This window comes from Rhipicephalus microplus, chromosome 3 (genome assembly GCF_043290135.1).
Source record: "Rhipicephalus microplus isolate Deutch F79 chromosome 3, USDA_Rmic, whole genome shotgun sequence".
Taxonomy (NCBI): domain Eukaryota; kingdom Metazoa; phylum Arthropoda; class Arachnida; order Ixodida; family Ixodidae; genus Rhipicephalus; species Rhipicephalus microplus.
Window position 1 is genome coordinate 71,697,417 of NC_134702.1, and position 16,525 is coordinate 71,713,941.

At 46.1% G+C, this 16,525-nt stretch overlaps 1 protein-coding gene and 1 long non-coding RNA gene across 4 annotated transcripts in view; one reads left to right on the forward strand and one right to left on the reverse strand.

The window, feature by feature from the left end:
- The window catches only part of LOC142803783 (uncharacterized), a 99,987-nt gene that overhangs the window by 25,726 nt on the left and 57,736 nt on the right, over nucleotides 1–16,525 (reverse strand). The window lies entirely within an intron of this gene.
- Nucleotides 1–16,525, forward strand: part of LOC142802636 (uncharacterized) — a 29,527-nt gene that overhangs the window by 4,940 nt on the left and 8,062 nt on the right. The window lies entirely within an intron of this gene.

Genomic DNA, 16,525 nt, shown 5'->3' on the forward strand with positions numbered 1-16,525 from the left:
CTGGTGGTACAGTGGCTTCGCTGCCCGGCTTGATTGTCTGACACGAGAAAAGGAAGTACATACTTTTGGATGCACGTTCAGTAACCTTAGCTGATTGAAAGAAAACAAAAACAGGGAAACCCCCAGTGTGACATCTCTCGTTCGTAATATTGTGGTTTTAGTGCGTATAAGCATAAGACGATCTTAAGTCATGTACGTTGTGGCACGTTCGTATACTCACGTACGAGCCATGTTACGCACGTGTGTCAAGAGACGCTCCGCATCTCCTGAACACTGCGGTAAACTCGAGCGAAATGTATGTGCGATTCATTAAAAAGCACCAACATGTGTGTTGTGGCTCGGGCGAGTCGGTTATCGATGAACTTAGCTCTTGTTAGCGAGGCACATATGAAAATAACAAGGCAAGGACGACAGAGACGTCTAGAAAGGTAGGCGCTAACCTTTGGCGCCTGCCTTCCTAGACGACTCTGTCGTCCTTCCCTTTTTATTTCCATATGTGCCACCCTAACGAGAGCTAAGTTGCCAAACATATAACCACTAATTTTGAAACACTTATAGATAGTAAGTTACAGCCTAAGAATAAATGTAAGCTCCACCCACAGCGATCTTTGTCCCACCCAGGTGCAGTTTGCATGACTGTATTACCGAATAGTAGTCGGTTATTTACGTGACGTCATGGATAATTTCAGAGATTTAAGGCATATCACTTCACAGCGCCACTTCATGTTCATTTCGCTAGTATTTGGTCGAAAATTTTAACTGTTACTGTTTTTACTGCTTTACTGTTTTTTTACTATTACTGTTTTACGACTTCACTGTTCTGCGAAACGTAATAGTTATCAAGCAATGACGAACTGTTTATTTATTTCATGCGTAGTATTTGCATTACCAGCGAATACGTGCTTATGGTTGGAACCGAGATCGCCAGTCATTGCTCTAATGTAAAAATGAATGACGGGCATGCTGCAGTACGGGGGGTGGAGCATGTATTTTAATAAGTGCCACGTCGTGTTGAAGCCACTGCCACGGCCAGCGGCCATGCCACTGCTAAATACCAGGGCCGCACGTTGCAGCTTTCGCTGGTTAATCATCTATCTATCTATCTATCTATCTATCTATCTATCTATCTATCTATCTATCTATCTATCTATCTATCTATCTATCCATCCCACCATCTATCTATCTATCTATCTATCTATCTATGTATCTATCTATCTATCTATCTATCTATCTATCTATCTATCTATCTATCTATCTATCTATCTATCTAGCCGCTTACGACTTTTAGGTCTCCTGGCCGTTTGGATGATGGAATCGATACCGAAATTGGTATTGATTAAGATGACTGTATGACGAGGATATCTTACTACTCACAACATAAAAATCATGACAAGTATGTCATGAATGTCATGATTTACATTTCTTGGTCCTGCAGCTCTTGCGGTGGTTTCGCTCACATGACATGTTGCAAAACTGGTATAGTATGACATGATTGCATGGCGAACACAAGCAACAGACCCTAACATGAAAATCATAACATGCGTGTCATGTGACGATATGACTACATGCCACGCTCATGATGCGCTTGCGGCCGTTTCACTAGCGTCACAAATACCAAATTTTTTGGTAATACATTACGTGAATGGATATCGAAGGCATGTGACTGGTGCAAACATGATAATCATGAGATGCGTGTCATGTAAAAACATTAATACACGCCACACTCAAGGCACCAATACACGTCGACGTGACCTGGTGCGCGTGCACGCTAGCGTTCATTTCAACGCGTCACGCCGGTAATGCCACGCCAGGCGGCAATATCCCCCTAGTAGAGATCAGTGGATGTGCCCACTGACCACCATTGTGGAACTGCCTGCCATGTACTCGCAGGCCCGCGCTGCAGTGTTTTGACGCATGCGCGTTTCAGCGCACAGAGTGTCCCTCCGTCACAAAGAGATGCAGACGCTGTGCTGTCTAAGTAACGTCGTCGGCACGAAACGCAGCATGCAGCATTTCGCTCCGGTTGCCCGCAGGTCGCGTTGACGGACGCTGGTCGCACCTTGCGTCAGACTATTGAGTGCTCGCGTTTCGCTAGCATGGCGTCGCTGTGCCCAGCAGGCGCGTTCGTCAACGTTGCATCGGATTATATTGGGCCCTTCATGACGCACTCGCCGCCGTTTCGATAGCTTCACATGTACCAAATTCGGTATTACCAGAAGTGAATAGACGACGAAATAAATAAGACGTCCAAATCTGACAATCGTATGCGTTTCATGTGAAATATGACTACATGCTACGCTCATAGCGTTCTCGCAGCTGTTTCACTAGTTCCACATATACAAAATTGGGTATTCCGTGACGTGAATGGACGACTAATGTAAATGACTTGTCCTAACAAGAAAGATATGATATCCAAGACATGTGAAACATGATTACATGCTACGCCCATAGCACGCTCGCGGCCGTTTCATATACACCAAAGTTGTTATCAAATGACGTTAATAGATAACGGAGATAAATGAAACGTCCAAACATAATAATCGTGACATGGAAGTCATGTACGCCATAACTTACCTCTGTCTCGTAACGTTGTGCCGGTGTTGAAGTGACCTATTAACCTTCCTCAGTCGTGCTTCGCATACAGTTGATTCCCACTGTACGTGGGATCTACCAATTTTTAGGGGCGAAAAAGGGAAGTTTATTGTACACTTAACTTGTACGTACACAAACGAAACATCGAAAACAAGTAAAGACAGTGTATAATCTTATAATTGAGCACCAAAATCTAATTGATCACTGAGTATCCAAATGTTACAAGTGAAAGTAAAATTAAAAAGAATCAAGTTAATCATATTTAAGAGGATAACACTTATGCATGCGTACTAGAGTGGGCGCATGGCTAGTACGGGACAACTGGAAACCTCAACTGCCCCTCTCTTACTTTGAAGAAACGTGTGTGCCATCGTCGAAGGAAGGCCTCTTCGCCGCGCGTTTCCAGCTGCTTATCTAGGTAATTCCACACAATGAGCCGAATTTTCTGTAGTGCGGGATAGGCACCTCTATGCGGCTTGTGCCGTACTTCCGCTAAACAGCGTCGCCGCCACAGTACGTACAAGGTTACTGTAAAGACCAGTCTTGCAAACAGCCCACGTTCTGTTCCCATGCGCGCCGTGCGAAAGCCAAAGAGGCGTTGTACCATGTGCCAGACACCCCTCGCTACCAAGCACTGATACAGAGCAGGTTGGGTCGTCTCTCTTTTGCCACAGTTTGGACAGCGGTCATTTAGAATGACTCCCCAATATGCTAACCGGTCACGCGTAGGCAATGCCCTCCATGTTCTCAACCAGTCAAATTCGCGAACCTGATTAGGTACGCGATTGCAACGCCATCGTTTTCATTTTCTCGTGCAGGATGCTGCTTCTTCCTCTTTGCTCAGTGTGCTACGTGTCATCATTTCGCTTATTTCTTGCGATGAAACATCTTGCAGACTGCATGAACCTATTGATTCCACTGTTCTTTTTAAGCCACTGACAGCTCTGTAAAACTTAAGCGGAATTTCTGCTCGTGGTCCGATGTACGGATTGGCCGTGAAAGTACCTTTTAGTGTACTGCTCCAGTACATCATGAGCCAGTACCCGGGGTAGTTGCTGTCATCGAAAAACTTCTGTGTTGTTTTTTCAGCCAGCGTTCTCGTGAACGTTGGTATATCTGGGAGGCTCAAGCCTTCCCGGTTTGTAGGAAGCTGTAAAAATTTATTCCGTACCTTTGCTGGTTTTTTCCCCAGAAAAAGGTCCCCGCCACAGCGGCGAGGCGTCCTGTAACACGGCGAGGTGGCAGGGCGATGTGTGCTATGTAAAACGCAAAAGCGCATGCCTGTGTCTTGATGACTGTTTCTTTTGCCGTTAGTGACAGGTTAAAATGAGTGGCTGCTGCTATGACATCGGTAGATCTCCTAAGCACGTCATCCCAGGTCTTTTTTGATACATCTCCTTCCTCAAAGTAAACTCCTAACACCTTAACAGCTTGAACGTATTCTAAGTCTCCTGGCAATAGTTCTCTGAAGCCTCCAAAGCGCAATGCCTTACATTTGGCGGTGTTTAAAAGAACACCAGACAAATAGGAATACTCAGCAAAAATGTCAAGGAATGTACTATAGCTAGACAAGTTACAAAAAATACCAAAATATTATCGGCGTATGCGACAATTTTGAAGGTTTCCTTGCCTGGCATCGGGAAACCCACTATGCGCTCGCAGTTTGCAACCTTTCTAATCAAAGGCTCTAGAGACAAAATGAATAATACCGGAGACAACGGACAGCCTTGCTTCACCCCTTTTTGAATTGCAAAGCTTCTGGTCACTCCATTGTTGAAGTAAAGACAGCTTGAGAGGTCCTGATAAAGTATTTCTACCAGTCGCACATACTGCTCTGGGAGGCCAAATATGCGCAAAAAAAGCGAAAAGATACCCATGTTCAACTCTGTCAAATGCTTTGGCCTGATCAAGAGAAATATATACTCCTGAGATTTGTTTTTCTTTGGCATATGCAAAGAGGTCTCTGATGATTGTAAGAGGTACGAAGACGGAACATCATGGTACTGCACATGACTGCAAGGGGGACACAATCTCTTCCAAGAAAGGCCGCAGACGCCATGATAGCAGCGTGGCTACTAACTTATAGTATGTGTTTAGAAGGGTAATGAGTCTCCACGATTTAGGATCTGACGGCTCCATACCCTCTTTCAGTAATAGAATCACCCTTCCTTCGCTGAAGGACTGCGGTTTATGGCCATCACGCAACAAAATATTCACGAGATCGGTGATCACATCTCCTAAGATATTGAAGAAACGCAGATAAAATCCCGTGAGTATTCCGCCTGGGCGAGGTGACGTGGACATACTCATTGATTTTAGGGCGTACCGTACTTCTTTATCAGTTTCTGCATATACTACTAAACAGTCTTCTAAGCCTAGCGATGGCAAACCTTCGCAAAAGGCTGACAGTTTAGCAGTAAACTCGTCGTCCTGTGCGTCATCGTCTGCTGTAAACAGTTTTGCAAAGTAGTCTCGGAAAACTTCTTGAACTTTGTCCGGGTCAATAACAATGGTACCATCCTCTTTCAGTGCCTCATCGATGTAGCGGGGCTGGCATCGACGATCTCGGTCTCTTTGCGCATATGTCAACTTATCAATTTCATCTGTCGATAAGTGCATTTCTCTTGCGAGCCTTGTAGCCTGGGACCTCTGCTTTAGAAGATTTTGATACTTAATTTTTTGTGCTTCATGGTATTCGAGCGTAGCGAACGTAGTTGACCCACCTCTTTCAATAATTTGAATGCGTCGGAGAATCTCATTCATCTTGGCCGTGAGGCGAGCGGGGCGTGCTTTTCCTGCCTGTTGAGCTATGAGGCGCCAACGAGATTTTAAGTGGTCCCATGTAGTCGGAGTTATGCAACCCACTTCTGCCAGTGAGGCCACCAGCTCAGTTTGAAGCACGGAAATGCTTTCGTCATCATGAAGAATAGTTGGGTCCATCCTCTACGGTTTGTGGATTCTCGTTGTTGTGCTCACGTTTTTTTTATTGATATGATAAATAAGGAGATGTTGGTGCACCATTATGGCGCCGGCTACTCCTTAGCCGTTGATTGAAACTTGAACACGTATCTTGAAGCAAAACATACAAAGCAGTGCATGGAAAATAGAAAACTCAGGCACAGATATGCAAAGACACACTTATACGCAACGTTTTTAGAACAATTCAGTTTCACAGCTTCCCATAGGCGCCCACTATCCGGCGCGGCCGCATAGCGTGTCGCGGCCGCTAGGGGCGCTGTAGGCATGCTTTGCTCCGCACTCTGCGCGTCGTCTGCTACACCGGAGGAAACGCGGTGCTGCGCGGCCGTGTTACCGCTCGCATTTCAAAGCGTTTCGCTTTGCTGGCGGAACAGTTCGTGCCAAAGCAGCAGTTTCTCCGTATACATGCATTTCATTGTTGCTGCGCCCATTTTCATCTGGTAGAATTACGTGTCTGGGCTCCATCTATAGCTACCGTCGCCAGTACATTCTTATGTGGGCATAGGCGGCCTCGCGCGAGCATAACTGTAAAAAAAAAGACACCCTTCAAAAAAAACGTAGATGCAGTAAAACTTTTTAAAAGCATAGTGCTCGTTTCTGATGCCACATAGTCATGCGCCGTTTACCGAACAGACTCGTCAATCTGATTTCGGTGTTTTTTTTTTCTTTTCCTATTCCCGTGAATATTATTTGAAGATAACATGGTGAGAATAATAATACTGAGAAAGTAAAAATGGCACATTCAGAAGGAACATATATTTTCTTTCACATACAGAATAGTATTGCATCGATCACTGAGCAAGAAAGTCAGCTCAAAGCAGCTTAGCTTTTTTTCTTGCATTTTGAACTTTTTCCGTGACAAGCAGTTCACGGTTCTTCTTTCGAGAGAAGAAGTGCATGCGCATCAAACAATAGCATTTGATTATCTTTGCGGTGAGGAATTCATGGTGCTTATTACAACCAATTGCAGGCAGTGCAGTCACATGAAGCCTGTCCAATACCATCCAGAAAATATCCCTGAACACTGCCGACGTTTCAAGCGTATCGTGCACAACCTCTTCTACTTCATTAATTAATGCGTACAGCCTAAATGAGGCCTCTCGAAGGCATCCTGGCTTGAATGACCTCAACTCTGTCAGGCGCCTCTGGTTGAGCTGTGTTTCCTCGGAGTTGAACTGATCGGAAGAAGCTGTGAGCAACGCACAGCATTCTTCGCACGTTATTGTTTTCGTGATTTTCTTGTGCACATAACCGGCTAGATAGTACACCACCATCTCATGTGCTCCAGCTTTTTGGTACCCATGATCCCGTTCGTCACAGCAAACGTCCTCGGCACAAACCATCCCCAGAAGCTTCTTATCCAGCTTTGCTTCAACGGCGAGTTTTAGCTCAGCTGCCACTTTCGCCTTTTCAGCAAGACTTTCATGAATTGAAACGAGGACGCCCTCAGCCGGTCCAGAGCAGTTCCCCTTTACGGCGTTTCTCACAGGTGTAAAAAGGGACAGCAGGCGATAAATCTGGCTGAATTGAATAATCGTGGGGTGGTCGTCGTCACCGTGGAATGACCGGACTATTCCGAAAAATCTCTGCAAAAGAAAAATGTTTAAACATCGCTGAGGGATAAAAAAGAAGACAAAGGAACGGCAGCAATGTTTGCGTAAGAGAGAACGCGATCGCGCAAAACTGTTTTGAAGGGCATCGTTTACAGACAAGAAAAGAAGTTAAAGACCACGTAAGCACAGTGTAAATGTAAAGAGACATCCCCCTCGCGAGGGGCACGATCAAATGCAGAGCATTTCCGGGGGTGCACGACGTTAAGTAGTTTGCGTAACGTTAATGTTGTTGCACTTGTTTCTGTTGGTTGTTATATCATTGCTATCTCTCCCCACTCAATCACCATTTAACCTTAGGAAGCCCTAACCACACTGCTGACGAGAGAGCGCCGATACCCGCTTTATATTTCTAACCATCATTTTCTTTTCTACCACAGCTCTTCTTAGCCAATCCCCCTAAGTGGGTATGCACCCATCTCCCCGCGAAGAGACTTGAGTAAATGCGTCGCATAGGGGGTGGGTGTATTGCGTTAACGTTTTGTGGCGCAGTGGGAAGAGCACCATGTCAAGCGTGCCAAGCGGCTAAGAGAAGGCAGTGGCAACATTTTCATCTCGCTAATCAGCTTGTATGCCCGTGGACTTGAAATTCTCAGCATCAAGCAGTTCAAAATCCACTCAGAATTATACCGCATGCCACACGGAGCTTTTGCTTTGAGTGACTTCGGTGCTGTCAGGAATACCAGGCGTTGCAAGTGAGGAAGGCCACTTAAAGCTTCTTCTATTCCTTGGTAGGAAGCCTTCGCAAGCTCCTGTTTGAGCAGTGTGATTTCTTGCTTCCCCTTCTCCCTTGCAGCTGCAGCTCGAAAAACTTTTTTGGTCAAGTTTCGCATTTTTTTTTTGTTTTTGTTCACCGCTGCCTTCATTGGCTTTCTTGCTCGCATTTGCCTTTGGGGCCGTAGGCACCGAGCACATACAGGTCGGGTTGTGAGGACAGAACACAGCTTGTGATGGACATTTTCTAATTTTCCTGTTACACCAGTGTGAGCTACCTGAATGCCTGAATAGATTTTCAAGCTATCTGTCTCATTGAGCAGGTGCTCGACGCTAGAAGTGCTGTCTACAGTCTTATGCAGTTGCTTGAGCATCTTGTTGTAACCGTTCACAACACAGCTACCATCATTTTTCACAATAACGGCCTTGCTCACTTTGAGCTCCCCTGCCACAAGTCGCCTGTCGAAAAAAACACCGCAAGTTTGCCCAGAACATTCATCGACGATGAGTTCAAGCTTCCAGTCCCTACTAGGTAACGGCACTGTCACCAGTTCATTCAGACAAACACCGGAGGAGTTAGTTGCTGAGGTGCTAGGTGGTGGCGTGATGCCCACTGCTCCAAGCGAATCGCCTAAGGACAAAGAGGCCTCTCCACACGAGCCACTCGAACAAGACGCACTTTCCGCCGATGCTTCCAAGCCGATTTCGTTCCACTTTTTCGGTTATTTTCGCATGCATTTCGTCTTTCCTGGCTTAGATATGTGCTCCGGCAAGCCAGGAAAGAGACGCGGCAACGCTCCTGGCACTAACTTCCAGTTACCACGGGGAATTAAAACCTCCTGGCCCTTTACAACATGCTTGAAATACTTTACAATGTCTTGCTCTTCGAAATGTCTCTCACATACCTTGGACTATTGCGTGAGGCGCCTGTCCTTGCGGTGCAGCATGTGTTCCCATTGTTTAAACTCCGTGGCCTCACGTGGTGGGGTAAAAAAAAAATGAAGATTTGCGGCGTCATTTCTGTAGCCACTCGTACATCCCGGCGCAAAACACGAAGGCATTTTCACAACAAAAAAGCGAACATTCGGAAACCAGAAGATTCAGGCGCACGTGTGGGGAACGAAATCGCTTCGAACGACGCGCACCCGCCAAAGCACCCGCCTGTCCGGGCGCCCGATCAGGAGCAAGTGAAGAAAAGCGTGACTGCAGCGCCACTAGTTCGCGTGACCGCCACCACGGCCGCCTCGGGAGCGGAGCTGTGAAACTGAATTGTTCTAAAAACGTTGCTTATACTTACATATCACAATGGTAAGTAAATGTTTGAAAGTCATTGTAAGAAGTCTCTGGAAACAACAAAACACAAACAACAAACACAAAACACAACAACAAAACAACAAAGCACACGTCTGGTCCTTATAAAGATGCATTCGCTCGTATGTACATAATAGTCGACACGTCATTCATTTCACAACACACACGTGATGGGTGTCACATGATACTGTATATAATAAGTACATGTGTTACAAATGAAAGCTTGTTCTTTGTTAATACTTGTCAGCAATCCCGCTGTCTTGTAAAAAACGTGTTAATGATTTTAAAGCGTGGGACTGTAAACCTCCAGTTGGCCACGGGCCCAGAAGTTTTTTCATGCTAAATGGTCTGTGGTCCAATGCGAACAGTTCGCTTTTAAGACGGCGTCTTGGCGTGTCATAATGTATACAGTCTATGAGAAGGTGACATACGTCTTCATCTATAAATCCACAATCGCATTCGGGAGTTTCAGCTCTGCCGATTCTGTGCAAAAAATGTTTTGTGTATGCGGTGCCTAGCCTCAATCAGTGAATTAGAGTTTCCATCCTTCTATCTAATGCCAGCGTAATTTTGAATTCAATAAATGGATCGATGTGATATAAACCGCAGCTCTTTGTACTTTGGTCAAACCAAGCAGTTTTGCTCATTCTGAAAGTTGTATTCTTTATAATACTACGCAATTCATTTTGCAAAATCGGTAAAGAAACAGTAACGTCTTTACGTTGTGCTTGTCGTGCTGCTTCATCGGCAGCTGTGTTTCCAGGAATGTTGCAGTGGCCAGGTATCCACTGGAATTTGATCTCATGTTGCGCCTTCTTTGCTTTAGGGAGCTCCTTCAGCGTTTCGTATGTCATACTATCACTTATTACTGTCCTGTTTGTACTGGAGAGTGATCTTAATGCGGCCTGTGAACCACTGAAAAGTACCCATTTTCTAGAGTCTGCTACCGAGTTTATAAACTTTAGAGCATACAGAATAGCGAAGAGCTCAGATGTTGTAGATGACGTCGTGCGGCATAATTTAAACGATTCCTGAATATTGAGCTGTGGTATGATAAATGCCGATGTTGAAGACGTTGTAGTACTTGAGCCATCTGTGTAAATATGTATGTACCCTGGATACCGCATGTGTATCTGATAAAGCGCTAGTTGTTGAGCAGCTTGGATGAACATGTCTCTCTTTCTAATAATGCCATCCACTGAGAATTCAATGCTTGGTATAACAAGCACCCATGGAGGATAGTCCATTTCAGAGTTATAAAATTCATGTATGGGTTATATATGTACATTACTCTGTACTTCGTTATGAGCATTGCTTTTATCTCTTAGTAAAATCTCCAGCGCCAATGGGTGGTCCCTGTGTTGCGTCTGTAAGCGAAAAAAATGGCGGCATGTTTCAATTGTTCTCATGACTGGAAAGGGTGGTTGTCGAGTCTCTGCTATGACAAGGCTGCTGGAAGTCGCTCGTGGAACCCCTATGCAGACGCGCAGTCCCCTAGCTAATAGTCTTTGAAGTCGCTCCTCTGAAGTGCGGGAAAGGCCGTGTAACACTGCTGCATAATATGCAACTTTTTGTCGTATTAAAGCATTGTGAACAGCGAGAATGGATGATACAGATCCGCCCCATGGTGTCCCAGCGATTCTGCGGAGTATATTCACTAGCGTATTCACCTCGTTTTCGAGTTTCTTTATGTGAGGTGCCCATGATAGCTGCCTATCAAGTGTTACTCCGAGAAATCGATGCTGTGTCACAATCATTAGTGGTTCTTCTTCTAAATTGAGATTGAAGTTCTTTAACTTCTTACGGGTGAAGGGCAATACAGCTGTCTTTGCGTGCGATAGAATCATTCCTCTTTCTTTTAAAAAGTTGTTAATAATATTTATTCCGTCTTGCAATGCAATCTGAATTAACCGTATGTCCGTGCCAGATGCCCAAATGCACACATCATCTGCATATAAGGAGTATTTCAACCTGGAAGGCAGTCTTTTAGCTAAATCAGCCATAACACAGTTGAAAAGAAAAGGGCTGAGTACGCTTCCTTGTGGCACTCCCTGTCTGACGTCGTGTTCTGCACTTTTTCCTTCGCTCGTCTGAATGAATATTTTACGACCTGATAAAAATTTGGATACCCATCGCAAACACCTGCGGGACAGTCCGTGTTGCAACATACTCAGCAGAACATGAGTGTGACTGACTGTGTCAAATGCCCTTTTGATGTCCAAGAACACTGCGACCGTCAAACTACCACAGGCGCGTTCATGCTCCACATACGTTACTAGGTCCAGTATTGCATCCATTGTGCATCTCTGTTTTCTAAAACCTGTCAAGTAGTTGGAGAATACACCAGTTCTGTTGCACCACCATTGAAGTCGCGCATCAATCATTTTTTCCATTACCTTACATAAACAGCTTGTCAGACTGATTGGACGGAAGGGTTCAAGGTTCAAGGGTGTCTTAGCCGGTTTTAAGATCGGAATGATGCGAGCAGACTTCCAAGACTCGGGTACAATTTCTTGCGTCCATAGATTATTGTAAATATCTAAGAGAATAGTTGTGCTTGTGGGCCCAAGGTTCTTTAGCATATTGTACGTAATGCCGTCCGGTCCAGAGGCCGATTTTTGACGACATGATGCTATAGCACAATGCAGCTCCCTTAACGTAAATACAGGGTCTAGCTGAGGATGCTGGGCCCAAAAGCAAGCATTAATTTTCTGGCTGGCTAATGCGACAGAATTATCAAATAAGGCACATTGTGATGCGGCGGGCCTACTGATAAGTTGACAAAATTCATCTGCTACCACAGCTTCCGGTTTGTCCAAAGCTACAGCAAGAGCACGAAATGGGAAGCTCTGTGATACAGGGCCACTAAGTGCTCGAATTACAAGCCAAATTCTTGGAACAGGTGTGTGGGGAGAAAGCGTGCCACAGAAATCACGCCAGCGTCGTTTACCTAAATTTTCTAGCCGTCTGCGCATTACACTGTGGATTTTCTGTGCATTTTTGTATGCTTCTAAACTTCCGCTGCGTCGATATGCCCTTTCTGAACGTCGTCTGATGGCTCTTAGATGTTCATACTCTCCATCGACTGCAGCATAGTCTTTTGGAATCGGGACTTTCTTTGTACATTTATTCGCATTATCTTGCAGAAATTCAGTAAATCTTTCAACTGTCGTGAGTTCACTATTTTGGTTTGTTAGGTGGTGCCGAAAAGCTTTCCAGTTCGTCAGTTTGCTGTAGCGTCTGGTGTCGTCTTTTCGCAAATAGGGGTGACTTATTAGAATGGGAAAATGGTCACTCCCACGTGTTTCTACATCCGTTGTCCATACCACACCATTCACTAGATCTTGGGAACACAAGGTTACATCGATGCAACTAGAGTAATTATGCCCTCGGTGAAAAGTTGGGGAGCCGTCATTTAAAATTGTCAAATTGCATTTGTCTGCGGCACACTCAACAATGTTCCCACGTGCATCACATCGATCACTACCCCAGATTATGCTGTGCGCATTAAAGTCTCCGCATATAAACGTATATGAATTAGAAATGTTGAAGATATTTGTTAGCTCTTCCACCGAAATGCGGCTTGAAGGTTGTAGGTAAAAATTGATCACTGTAAAGCACTGCTCACCAAAGGATACTTTGCAAGCGACAAATTCCGGGAAGTCCGAAACACTTGAGTTAACTTGATGAGAAGGTAGGTCCTTTCTGACGCACAAATGTACTCTGCTAGGACCACTTCGACGAGATGACTTATATATCACGTAGTTGGAGAGGCGGAAATCATCATTCATTCCTGCCTCTTGGATACAAAGTATTGGAAAATTATACTGCAGAAGGAGTTTACGGAAGTCAGCACACTTCCTTCGAAGACCATTGGCATTCCACTGGTATATGGAGACATCTTTGTAGCGCTTATTCATATGTTACTTGTCGCAGGTTTGACCCGGACTGTTGACACAGTAGTGCTTCCAGAGGCAGCAGGGCTTTTACTTCTGGCAGGTTGTTTGCTTCCGGTAGAGCAGACAGGATTGCCTTAAGTGCTGCTAAAAGCATTGGCAGAATCAATTGCATGACTGATGCAGTGGCACGGTCTCCATTGAATGGTTGATTTTCTGAGGCCTGTTGAGAATGACGTGGCGTTTCGTTGTTGTAGTTGGGGCGAACACTGGCACTGTCGGTTTTGCTACTTTCCGGCAGAGGTCCTGTGGGCGTTCGTAGCTTTGACGCGTAGGTTGGGTTACTTGAAGGTACTTCTCGTGAGTGGTCTCTCGAGTGTGCTCTTGGCGGCTCTCTTGGCGTGCTTGTCGGCTGTTTTTGCGGTGGCCGCTGAGGTGGATCACGTACAGGATGAACAATCTCAAGGTTTGGAGATGGTTCATTGGGGCGCGGTTTCCTTCCGTGGATGAGCTCATGCCGACGCATTTTTGCAGCAGCTTTACTTTGCGGGCAGCCTGAATATGAGGCAGCGTGATTACCTGCACAGTTTGCACACTTAGGCTGAAGAACAGACTTGCACTCCTTATGATGGTGTTCTTCTGAGCAGATCTTACACCGGCGTGTGTTACGGCAACTTTTCGCCATGTGTCCGAATCGCTGGCAGTTATAGCACCGAAGTGCTGGACCAAGATATTCTTCCACTGGGTGACTGGTGAATCCTAAGTAGATTTTTCCTGGAATCGGGCGGTCATCTCGAAAAGTCAGGATCACTGAGTGAAGTGGACGCGTCGTTACTCCTCCATTTTCCTGGCGGTAGTATTTTAGTTGCCGTCGCGCCGATATAACCCCTGCATCTCTCAAGCACTCTAGGAGTTGTTCGTTTGAATACTGCAGAGGAACATGTTTTACTTTCCCAACGTTCCGAGTGTATGACTCTGGGATGAAAGGCCTAACTTCCAGGCCACCTACATTTGAAAGCATCAGAAGTCGCTTAGCTGAACTTAAGGAAGCAACGCTGACACTAAAGCTTCCATCTCTGGTCGTTCTGAATGACTGCACTTTTTCTTTAGCAGCGGAAACTACTTCAGCTGACACTCGATTGAGGTTCACTTTACAGAAGCTAGCACCTTCAGCTGTTGGACGAAAGACGACTGGGATACCCTGTGCTCGTTTCTTTTTATAAGTAACCAGCGTAAATGGTTCATCTTCGCCCATGTCTTCTTCATCACTTAGGTAATAAGTTGACGTTTTATCGTCGAGAGGATTCTCTTCTAAGCGAGGCTTCTTGCTCTCAGCTTCATCGTCTTCCAATGCTGCTGTGCTTGCTGGTGCCATTTCGCGGTTGTGAATTTGCAAACGTGCCGGCTTTATGATGCTTGGACGCACCTGTAAGCCCCCAGGCTTTTCATTGTGTCCTGCAGTATCACACATGTGGTTTAACGCACTTGGACGAGCATAAGGCTCGTGGCGATGGCTACCAACCACCGTAGTGGTCGCGTACTAGCCAAATCTTTGATAACGGAACCTCGTACCTGTAGGGCGCCGAGCCCTCGAAGTCTTCACCCGGCGTCTTGTCGGCACACCGCGAAGAAAAAACGGTGCCACGTTCTTCGTGGTTCCTCGCGACGCTATAGCTGCGTCGCAGCGGTGACGGCGGTGTCTACGGCGAACGCTATGCAGGTGGCTCTTCTTCCGGCGCAGCGAACACAAAAACGGGCATAAAATGGTCAAATGCAAATCCTCCCACCTGATTTTTCGTCAGGATGGTCGCGATGACCTGTGGCGTCGAGTCGTAACGACAAATACGCTGGATATGGTGATTTCCGCCGCGAAACATCCAGAAAACACGGAGCCGACGCGATGAGCGACTGCTCCTCTTGTGCTCACGTTAAACGTGAAGAGTAACGGAGCATGATCGCTGAGTTTCTGCTGGCTTGGCGCAAGCTGGACCACCTCACATGCTTGTAGGTTCGCTAAAAAGTCTTCACGCACATAAACTCTATCAATTCGGCTTTGTTTAATGCCACAAGCGCGGGTGGCGACGAACCCGACTACATGTACAGTTAACCACCCATCTGACAGCTTGAGATCTTGAACTAATTGCTGTAGTTCTCTGGCGTGATAATTGTTGGCGCATTGGCCGGGACCCCTGACGTCTCGTGTAGTATCGAGCACGCAGTTGAAATCTCCGAGAAGCACATATGATATCGGCTCGATCGAAAAATTTCTGACACCTTTATAGAACCCGTTCATTTCTGACCTCGTTACGGGCGCATATACGTTGACACATCTGACTCTTATGCAGTTAAGTACCACATCTACTGTTTTTATGCGGCCTTCGGTGTCAACAAGACAGTGAGCACCCCTCCTCAGCGTTGCATTCATGAAAACAACTCCTGCGCCACGTGCACGCGCATCTGTGAGTAAGAAGAAGGCATCTACATGACACCTTTCCTGAAACTCTGCAATGTCAAGCTTAGTATGAAAGTTTGTCTCCTGCAAAAAGAGCATGTTTACGCGATGCGCCCGCGCGAGGTCAAGTACTGCCTGCTGCTTCACCGGATTTCGAAAACCGCGAACATTGAACGACGTAAAAGAAAGTGATGCCATTGTTGAAATAAAGGCGGGGAAGTTGCTTAAAGAAAAGAAAAGGTAAGAGAGAGGAGAGCCAAATGCTAGAAGTACATATCGTCGTCGCTCACAGTTGGTGACGTTTGCCGTGGTGGTGATCCCACGCGGGCTTTCTTAAATGTTCCCTGTTTGGCGGACTCGCTGCCGCTGCTCCCACTGTCTGGCTTTAATCGGCGTTGTGAACTCGAAGGACTCGATGCGTCTGCAGATCGTGCAGGTTTGGTAGAAACCTCGGTGTCCGCCGGTTTGCTCCGCGTTGGTGGTCGGCTTCTTAGCTGCTTCATCGATGTAGAAGGCGTAGCGTTCATGTTCTTCAAGATTGTCGACATTCCAAGGTTAGCGTTTGGTGTGTTGTCACTGGCGTCTGTCGCTGTCGTGGCAGAGGAAATCAAAGCAGTGCTTTCTGCGATGCCTCTTGTAATGGGTACCTGGTCGTCCGGCGTTTGGCGCTTCTCGGACGCCATTGAAGCGCTGCAGTTATGTCGAGTTTTGATGCTGCCTACTAGTGAAGAAAAATCACTGGGCGTTTCCGTGGAACTCCCAATTAGGTGTTCATGTTGCGTCTGAGCGGGCTGTTCATCTGAAGTTGCCCCGTCTGGCGTACCGGCCGGCTTGACGCGAGTAGCGTCTTCCGACTGCGCGTCTACGAAATCATCGGACAGGCTCTCTTCTTCCCAGTGGTCTGGTGTCTTGACTCACGTCGTTTTCTTTTGAGGACGCAGTACGTCACAGGTTCTAGATTGCGTGGTCAC